This window comes from Eubalaena glacialis, chromosome 3 (genome assembly GCF_028564815.1).
Source record: "Eubalaena glacialis isolate mEubGla1 chromosome 3, mEubGla1.1.hap2.+ XY, whole genome shotgun sequence".
NCBI classification, from domain to species: Eukaryota; Metazoa; Chordata; class Mammalia; order Artiodactyla; family Balaenidae; genus Eubalaena; species Eubalaena glacialis.
Window position 1 is genome coordinate 111,210,085 of NC_083718.1, and position 9,684 is coordinate 111,219,768.

A 9,684-nucleotide genomic window follows, 5' to 3' on the forward strand; every position below is an offset into this window, starting at 1 on the left:
TCATTAATGAAGGTGCTACACTAAACAACAGATTTTCAATGCCTGGCTTCAAAGCTTCAAAGGCAGGCTGACTCTGTTAGGGGCTAATGCAGCTGGTGACTTTAAGTTGAAACCAGTGCTCATTTACCAATCCAAAAATCCTAGGGCCCTTAAGAATTAGGCTAAATCTACTCTGCCCGTGCTCTATAAATGGAACAACAAAGCCTGGATGACAGCACATCTGTTTACAACATGGTTTACTGAATATTTTAAGCCCACTGTTGAGAGCTACTGCCCAGAAAAAAAGATTACTTTCGAAATGTTACTGCTCATTGACAATGCACCTGGTCACCAAGAGCTCTGATGGAGATGTAAAATGAGATTAATGTTGTTTTCAAGCCTGCTAACACAGCATTCATTCTGCAGCCCACAGATCAAGGAGTAATTTCAACTTTCAAGTCTTATTATTTAAGAAATACATTTCATAAGTCCATAGCTGCCATCGATAGGGATTCCTCTGCTGGATCTGGGCAAAGTAAATTGAAAACCTTCTGGAGAGGATTCACCATTCTAGATGCCATTAAGAACATTCATGATTCATGGGAAGAGGTGAAAATATCAACACTCACAGGAATTTGGGAGAAGTTGATTCCAACCCTCATGAGAGGTTCAAGACTTCGGTGGAGGAGGTAACTGCAGTTGTGGTGGGAATAGCAAGAGAACTAGAATTAGAAGTAGAGCCTGAAGATGTGACTGAATTGATGTAATCTCAAGATAAAACTTGAATGGATAAGGAGTTGCTTCTTATGGATGAGCAAAGAAATTAATTTTTTGAGATGGAATCTACTCCTGGTGAAGATGCTGTGAAGATTGTTGAAATGAAAGCAAAAGATTTAGAATACCATGTAAACTGAGTTGATAAAGCAGCAGCAGGGTTTGAGAGGACTGACTCCAACTTTAAAAGTTCTACTGTGGGTAAAATGCTGTTAAACAGCACTGCCTGCTACAGAGAAACCGTTCACGAAAGGAAGAGTCCATCTGTGTGGCGAACTTCATTGCTTTATGTTAAGGAACTGTCACAGCCACTTCAATGTTCAGCAATCACCACCCTGATCAGTCAGCAGCCATCAACATCGAGACAGCATCCTCTACCAGCAAAAAGATTACGGTTCGCTGAAGGCTCAGATGATGGTCAGCATTTTTCAGCAATAAACAATTTTTTAATTAAGGTGTATACAATGTGTTTTTAGACATAATGCTGTTGCACACTTCACAGACTACAGTGCAGTGTAAACATGACTTTTATATGCACTGGGAAACCAAAAGAATTGTGTGACTTGCTTTATTGCAACATTTGCTTTATTGTGGTGGTCTGGAACTGAACCCACAATATCTTCGAGGTATGCCTGTAATGCCTATAAATCATACCTATACCTGCTTCAAGCTGAAAGTAAAGAGTGCTTCCATCACTTTACAAAGCAGTTTCTTTGAAAACTTTTTGAAACAAAGACTGGGTGAGGTCAAAATATTTTTAAAATCTGTGATCATGATCCAAGCATTTTAAAATGCAAAATTGGAGAAAGAAATGGAAACTAGTAGAGTAGCCAATTCTAAACACACAAAAAAGAGTGGAAAAATGTTTTCCTGTTATGTTGACTACATCCTCCCCTAAGTAGTAAGGATTTTACTTGAACAAGCATTATAATGTAATAGGTGGTTATTTATCTAGAATGGCTGGGAAATGGGCCCACCTACTTAAAAATTTCATTTTTTGGATGAGGTATCAGATAACTCACTCAAGAATTTCTATTTTTAAGTCACCTCAATAGTTCACTTCTCTGGGCTTATTTTAATCTTTCTTTAATGCAGAAAACAAGCACAAAAGAATTTTTCAGGACCTCAGATCACCACTGTTACTCTTTTAAGGCCAAATTCCTCACAGCCTTCAATACCTTGCTTGATCTGGCCTCTGCCTGTCTCTCCCACGTCATCCTTCTCCCTCTTGCTCCAGACCTCCAGCCACTTCTCTCTGTTTCTTGAATCCTCCAGCTCATCTCGCCATTCAGATCTCCACTTAAATATCACCTGCTCCCTGACCACCCTCTCTGAAGCTGCACACAGACTCTCTAGCACAATATCGATTTGCTGTCTTCATGACTACAAGAAATCATCTTCCCTATTGTATTTGCTTGATTAAGGTCTGTGTCCCACCCCCAGGAGATTGAAAGCTCCTAAAGAAGGATTTTTTTTTTTTGAGCAGGTTTTGGGGTGATTTTTATTTTATAAATTTCTAAAAATTTTACTTAAAAATTTTTTTTTCTATTCTTTTTCAAATTCTTTTTCCATTGGGACTTCCCTGGCTGCCCAGTGGTTAAGACAACACGCTTCCAATGCAGGGGGCATGGGTTTGATTCCTGATTGGGGAACTAAGATCCCACAGGCCGCACGGCACGGCCTAAATACATAAATACATAAATAAAAAGAAGGATCTTAACTGTCTCATTTACCATTGTATTTCCTGGGCCTAGAAGAGGCCCCAGTACAGGATGGGCACTCAACAAATAGCTAATGAAAGGAGCGAAGGAAGGATTGATCAAATGGCATGCCTTCAAAAATGCATTCTATAAAATACATTCTGTTATCAGCTTATTTTTCATTCATTTATTAGATATTTATTGAATAGCTACTGTGTATAAAGTGTGGGAGATACAATGTTGAACAGATTGGTTCCTGCCCTCCTGGAGTTTATAATGTAATGAGAAGTAAAAGAAAAACCAGTTAGTTTAGTTTACTATATTAATGTTTTTAATACTATTGAACAAAATGCCCCTTTTCCAAATGTCTTCATTGCCAAAGGTAAACATGTTTATTTCAAGAAACAGGTGCTAAGCAACTTTCTGTGGAAATACTCTCCGTTGTTAGAATAGCTGTGTGCTGAAATTTAGACCATTGAGAAAATGATTCCTGCTTCCTCAAAGAGCGAAAAGGAATTGCATTTCAATAGGGAGCTCTGGTCTTTGCATTTCTGAGTGAACAAGTTTACAGAGGAATTAAACTGCATTAGTATTTTGATACCATCTTAAATTATCTAAGCTTTCCGATAAGCAACAAAGATTGGAATGTGAGTCATTTTGCGCTTCAAAATGGTTGCTTAGCTGCGATTCTTGATGTTAACCCTACTCGTTGCAAACAGAAGCTTTTAACTACATCCTTATCAAAATCAAGAACACAATTATGATAAAGAAGCTCAGAAGAAGCAACTGTATTTGATGAAGGTGAAAGGCAATGAGACTCCGAAACTTTATGATCCTCTTTCCCTTTGAGAATCAACGAAAGCAGTAGGATCCTCTCCCAGAAAAATGTCCCTGAGCACATGCACAAAAATCACTGGATAACAGTCTTGCGAAGGTTATGAATCCCTGATTGGGACCTCACCACTCTTCCTAAACTCTTTCCCCAGACTGCCAAGTTCTGGCAGCTGTTGAAGGATTGGTTTTATTTTGAACACCAAACTTCAACAGCAATTTCTTTGATCCTGAATGACAATAGATAAAATGACTGGGATTTAGCCAGTGGCTTCAAGCAGGAATAAGGCAAGAATAAAGGCCAAAGGAGAGAGAAGGGCAGAGGAGACACGGGGAGAAAATGAATGAGGAGTGAATGAATATGGGAGTGACGAGAGGAAGGAGAGAGAGAAAGGGAGACCGAGGCAGGAGGTGGGGGACAGGGAGAGGGGGGCAGCCCTCCCCTCCGGACCTCCAGAGGAAGCACTTACTCCCTCAGCTCCTGGCTGGCCCCTGTGGTCCATGACCAGTCAATCTGTCCAGCTCTCCCGGGCCCCTTCCATTGTAAGCCTAGGGATTCTTTGCTCTGCTTCTCTCAGCCCACCTGCCTTTTTTCTTTTTTTTTAATTAATTAATTAATTTATTTTTGGCTACATTGGGTCTGCATTGCTGCGCATAGGTTTTCTCTAGTTGCGACGAGCAGGGGCTACTCTTCGTTGCAGTGCGCGGGCTTCTCATCGCGGTGGCTTGTCTTTGTTGCCGAGCACGGGCACGTGGGCCGTGTGGCTCACGGGCTTAGCTGCTCCGCGGCATGTGGGATCTTCCCGGACCAGGGCTCGAACCCGTGTCCCCTGCATTGGCAGGCGGATTCTTAACCACTGCACCACCAGAGAAGCTCCCCACCTGCCTTCTTATTAAGGACCGCTGCACTTCTTCGCTTCTTCCCATGAGAGATGGGTTTTCTACTCCTGCTGCCCCCGTTTCTTTACCAACCCTTCCCTGTCTTACCCAGTTATTTGATTTCTACCGTGGTCTTGGGGCTTCTCATCAAGAAGGACCATAGTGAAAAATAAAATGTTTTTTCTTGTCTTCACTTATTTTATATATAGTTACTCACCTTTGCCCTTAAAACTCTCGTCTACCTTGTTTTCTGGGTTCATTTTAGTGACTTTTTTGCACTTCTTCGTTGTTTCACTTGCTCCATCTCTTTTTTCCCCTCCAAATCTGAGCAATCCCAGAGTTTAGCTCTCACTTTTCTGTTTTCTTTACACTCCCTCCCTGAGGAAACTATGGATTATAATGATGTAGTGTAGTGTGGTAAGAAAAACATGGGGTTCAGAAGCAGAAGAAAACCCTAAATTCTGGTTCTAATATCACTGCTGTGCAACCTTGAACAAGTCACTAACCTCTCTGAGCCTCTGCTTCTTCCATCTGAAAAAAACTGAGGACAATACTATATCTCTAAAATTCCTGTCGTGAGGATTCAACGGGATAAGATTTGTAAGAAAATGCTTGTCGTAGTCTTTCACTGAGTAAGCATCTTGACCATCGAGTATATGCCAGCCTCAATATAAGATGCTGCAATCAACAATACACAGTTTTCTGCCCTAAATCTACTCACAGTCTAGGAAGATGGTTGGCATGTAAACAAGTAAATTAAATACACTGTGTCAGGAGCAACAATAGGAATATTTACAAAATATTTAGAAAGGACACACAGGAAAGGGAATAAATCTACAGGAGGTTTGTGATACAAGGAAGGCTTCTGGGGAAAGGTGATATTTGAGTTGGATTTTGAAGGATAGATGTTAAACAATAGAAGCAGAAAAAATCAGGTTATGTAGAGGCACCTAACCGTGAAACAGCATGGACTATTCAGACTGGAAAAGTATGGAGAGGCCAGATAATACTGTGGTGATGATAATGTTGATAACACCCAATTATTGAGTGACTGCTCTGTGCCAGACACTGCCATATAATTAAGCACTTGCACACATGATTTCTTGAAATCCTCATTACAACAACCCTGTGAGCGGAAGAGCTTGGGGCTTGGCCCTGTGGCCAAATGAAGAGCCACTAGACTTTTAAGTAGGGTGGATACTATGATCATAGTGTATTTAGAAAAGTGATTAAGGCATCAGGGATTTTTTAATCATGGTGAAGTACACATAACATACATTTTATTCATTTTTAAGTATACTGTTCAGTAGCATTAAGTATATTCACATTGTTGTGCTACCATCACACCATTCATCCACAGAACTCTTCATCTTGTAAAACTGAAACTCTGTACCCATTAAACAAGAACCCATTTCTCCCTCCCCCCAGCCCGTGGCAACCACCATCCTACTTTGTCTCTGTGAATTTGACTACTCTGGGTACCTGATATAAGTGGAATCATACAGTATTTTTCCTTTAGTGACTGACTTATTTCATTTAGCATAATGTCCTCAAGGCTTGTCCATGTTGTAGCATGTGTCAGAATTTCTTTTTATTTTTTTTAAGCTGAGGGATATTCTATTGTATGTATATATCACATTTTGCTTTTCCATTCATCCATCGATAGACACTTGGGTTGCTTTCACCTCTTAACTATTGTGAATAATGCTGCTGTGAACTTGAGTGTACAAATATCTCTTCAAGGTCCTGCTTTCAAGTCTTCTGGGTGTATACACAGAAGTGGAATCGTTTCTATGCTGGATCATATAGTAATATTCTATTATTATCATTTTTTAAATTTTTTTGGCCGTGCTGCACGGCTTGCGGGATCTTAGTTCTCCCACCAGGGATTGAACCCGGGCCCTTGGCAGTGAGAGCATGGAGTCCTAACCACTGGACTGCCAGGGAACTCCTAGAAATATTCTTTTTTTTTTTTTTTTTGAGGAAATCCATGCTGAAAGGCATCAGGTTTGAAGATAAATCTGGGAGAGGAAGCCTGTGGGCAGGATGCCATTCCCTGACTAGAGATGGTAAGAACCTCAACTTCAGGCTATTGGGAATGAAGAGAAGGGAATGTAGGTAAGCAATTGACAAGATCTTGGTGCCTAACTGGTGGTAAGAGAAGGGGATTCTGGATGACTCCCTTACAGGGTATCTCCAGACTTTTTGCCTGAAGTGTATATAAGTTTAGGGACCCCCTTTGGGAAAAAGAATTTTTAAAATGAATTAAAAAATTAAGTGCAAGGTTCTGAAACGGGTCCATGGAAGTGAGGGGGCCCTTCTAACGTACACCTGAGGAAGAAGAGCACGTGCAGATGACATGGGCATCGTTTTATTTGGCCTGCCAACATCCTTTTCCTCTGGGGTTATGCGTCTCCCCTTTCTCAGCTCCTGTGGTGATGGAGGAGCTGCCTACTCACCTTCCATACCATCTCAGGCCCACACCTGCCAGTCAGGGCTTTTCTCCCTGTGGCTAAGAGATTGCTGTGGAGAGGGGTAGGTGACCCAAAGCAGGTCAGTGAGACTCAGTTCTGGGACTTTTGTTGGAACTGTTGGGAAATGGTTCATTTTTCTATTATGCCTTTTTTTTTTCCTTTTCTTTGTGGCTACTGAGAGGTTAGGATGTAAGCCTGAACCTTCTGATGGTAAATCTGACACCAAAAGGGAAGAGTCAGTGGAAGAGAAGAGGTATATGGAGATACACTGGCTTGTGATACACTTTGATTGAGCCCCTGGGTCCAGTCATGCCTAAAGTTAGAACGACTTCAGCCATTTCTGTCAGATGAACCAATTAAGCCCATTTTTTGTCTATGTCACTTTGAGTTAGTTTTCTGTCTGCTCTAACCAAAATGTGCAGCTTCTGTATCTGTTCACCAAAAAGAACAGTGGTGGGCCCTGCTTGGATCACGTGCCTCCTTGGACCCAGTAACCGTGCCTCAGGGGGATAGGGCAAACCCTTTGACAAGTCGGCCACGTGAAAGCCTCTGGTGGGGAAGGAGGTGGCTCTGAGATTAAGAGACTGACAGTATCCCATGAAGTGAGTGGTGGGTACTCCCCAGATGAAGCCAGAAATTTTTAAAAAGGAGTAGATGCACCTTACAAGGGTGATTTTAGATTCTTGAGGTATCTAGGAAGTTGGTTCTTCAGAAATCATCCTAAAGCAAGCCCAGTTTCAAATCCTAATTTTGCTCTCTATTAACCATCTGCTTTTGGCCAGGTTGTGTATCTTTTCTTACTGAGTCAGTTTCTGAGTATAAAATGGGTATAGATAATATTTACCATTTTAGGATTGTTGTGAGGGATGCCTATAAATGAAGTGACCATTTTATTTATCATCTAAACAGGGACACTTTTGAGAGCAAAAAGGAACACTGTCAAGGAGCCTTATCAGGACTGCCTGAGACAAAAAATATTAGCAGTACCCCCTTTCACTCTCAGAAGTATCCCTATGTGGGTGATAAATTGTATGATCTCGCTGCCCATAATGCACCTCTAATATTGTTTAGCACATAGTAGCTGCTTAAAAGTCGCTTAGCCTCCTCTGAGCCTTCTAATAGAACTGACTGTTTCCTTCTTATTATACTTCTTTGTAATTCTCTGGCATTGTGTATTTACAGGGGATATTCTCCAAAACATTTTTTACTATTGTCCTGGTGGGAAGGTACATGACAATATGATCTACAGATTTGTATCTGTGAAAGCACTTTCTTAAAGCTCCCCACCAACTGCTTTTAATTAATGGGTATTTGGAAAGGTAGCAGTGACCTCTTTAAGAGCATTTATTTCAATTCAAAGTGTTCTGCATATTAAAGATGGCTCCAGTTAAAATACTTGAGATTGTTGGGACATATCCTGGTAGCTATTTTGTAATGTGAAATTTTACTTAAACTCTAACATTTGCTGACACATTTGACTGTTAGACTTTGGTCAGGATTTTCTAAATCTGTCCTGGCAATGATAAGTTAAAGATGTATACTATAATAGGAAAACACAAAAAATGGAGAAAAGATTGAATAAATACTCCATGAAAAAATAAGCACATGAAAAGATGCCTAACATCATTACTCATTTGAAAAATTAAAATTTAAACCACAATGAGATACCACCTCACATCTATTAGAGTGGCTAAACTTAAAAATATTGACCATAATAAGTGTTGGTGAGGATGTAGAGAAGCTAGAACTCTCATGCACTGCTGGTGGGAATGTAAAATAGTACAATTATTTTGGGAAAAGTTGGCAATTTCTTAAAAAGTTAAACGTATAACTTTCATATGATCGAGCCATTCCACTCATAGGTATTTATCCAAGAAAAATGAAAGCATATATCCATAAAAAGACTTGTACATGAATGTTCATACAGCTTTATTAGCAATAGCTAAAAATGGGAAACAACACAAATGTTCAACAAGGGGATGGGTATATATATATATATATATATATATATATATATATATATATATATATGTATATAGTGATATATCCTTACAATGGAATACTACTCAGTAATAAAAAGGTATGAACTACTGATATATGCTACAGTGTCAATGAATTTCAAAATAATTTTGCTGAAAGAAGCCTTTTGAAATGGACACACTGTATGGTCCCATTTATATAAAATCGTAGGAAACACAAACTGATATGTAGGGACAGAAAATGTATCCGTGGTTGCTTGACCAGGTTGGGTAGCAAGGAGGAGAAAGAGGGAGGGATTAAAAAAGACCCATTTTTAAGTATGTAGTGGCATTAAGTACATTTTCATTGTTTTGCGACTATCACCACTATCCATCTCCAAAATTTTTTATCATCCCAAACTAAACCTTTGTACCCATTAAACAATAACTCCCGTTACACAAAACTCACATTTCTGTCAAGTTTTCATGACAAAGTTGAATATGATTCTTGTACATTCTAAAAGGAATGACCTTGAAGCAGATTAAAGTGATTTTGACCCTGTGTTCTCCGTCGCCACTGTGGTGAGACAGGCTTACATCATAGCAGGAATGGAATGTGATAGAACTGTGATTTGTACCTCAGATCTGGCCACCATTTCCCACACTCTTTACTCCCAAAGAAAAGTGGGTGAGGTCTTGTCCATGACACCTGGCCACTATCACACTACTGGAAAAACAGCCCAAATGGCTTGCCTCACTAATCCTAGGTCAACTGTGTCTTATTTGTGTGGGAAGACTGACCTACTTATCATTCCTACCTCCTGACTAAATTAGCAAATCACATATAAATCATTCACCTTCCTCCCTATTAGCCTCCTTCACCTTCTCCCCTCCACCCCCAGTCATTCAAAAGTCCTTGAAAAGCTAATAGCAGTCTTGTGCATTTTCTTTTAAAGTTGACTTATTCATTTCTGTTCCAGGATGGCTCAACTACGGTAAAATATTTGGCTCCTCTTCTCAAGCAGGTTGCCACACCTGGTTCCATGGTCTGTTCTGGCACGGTAGCTGGTGTTTGCTAAACAAAACTCT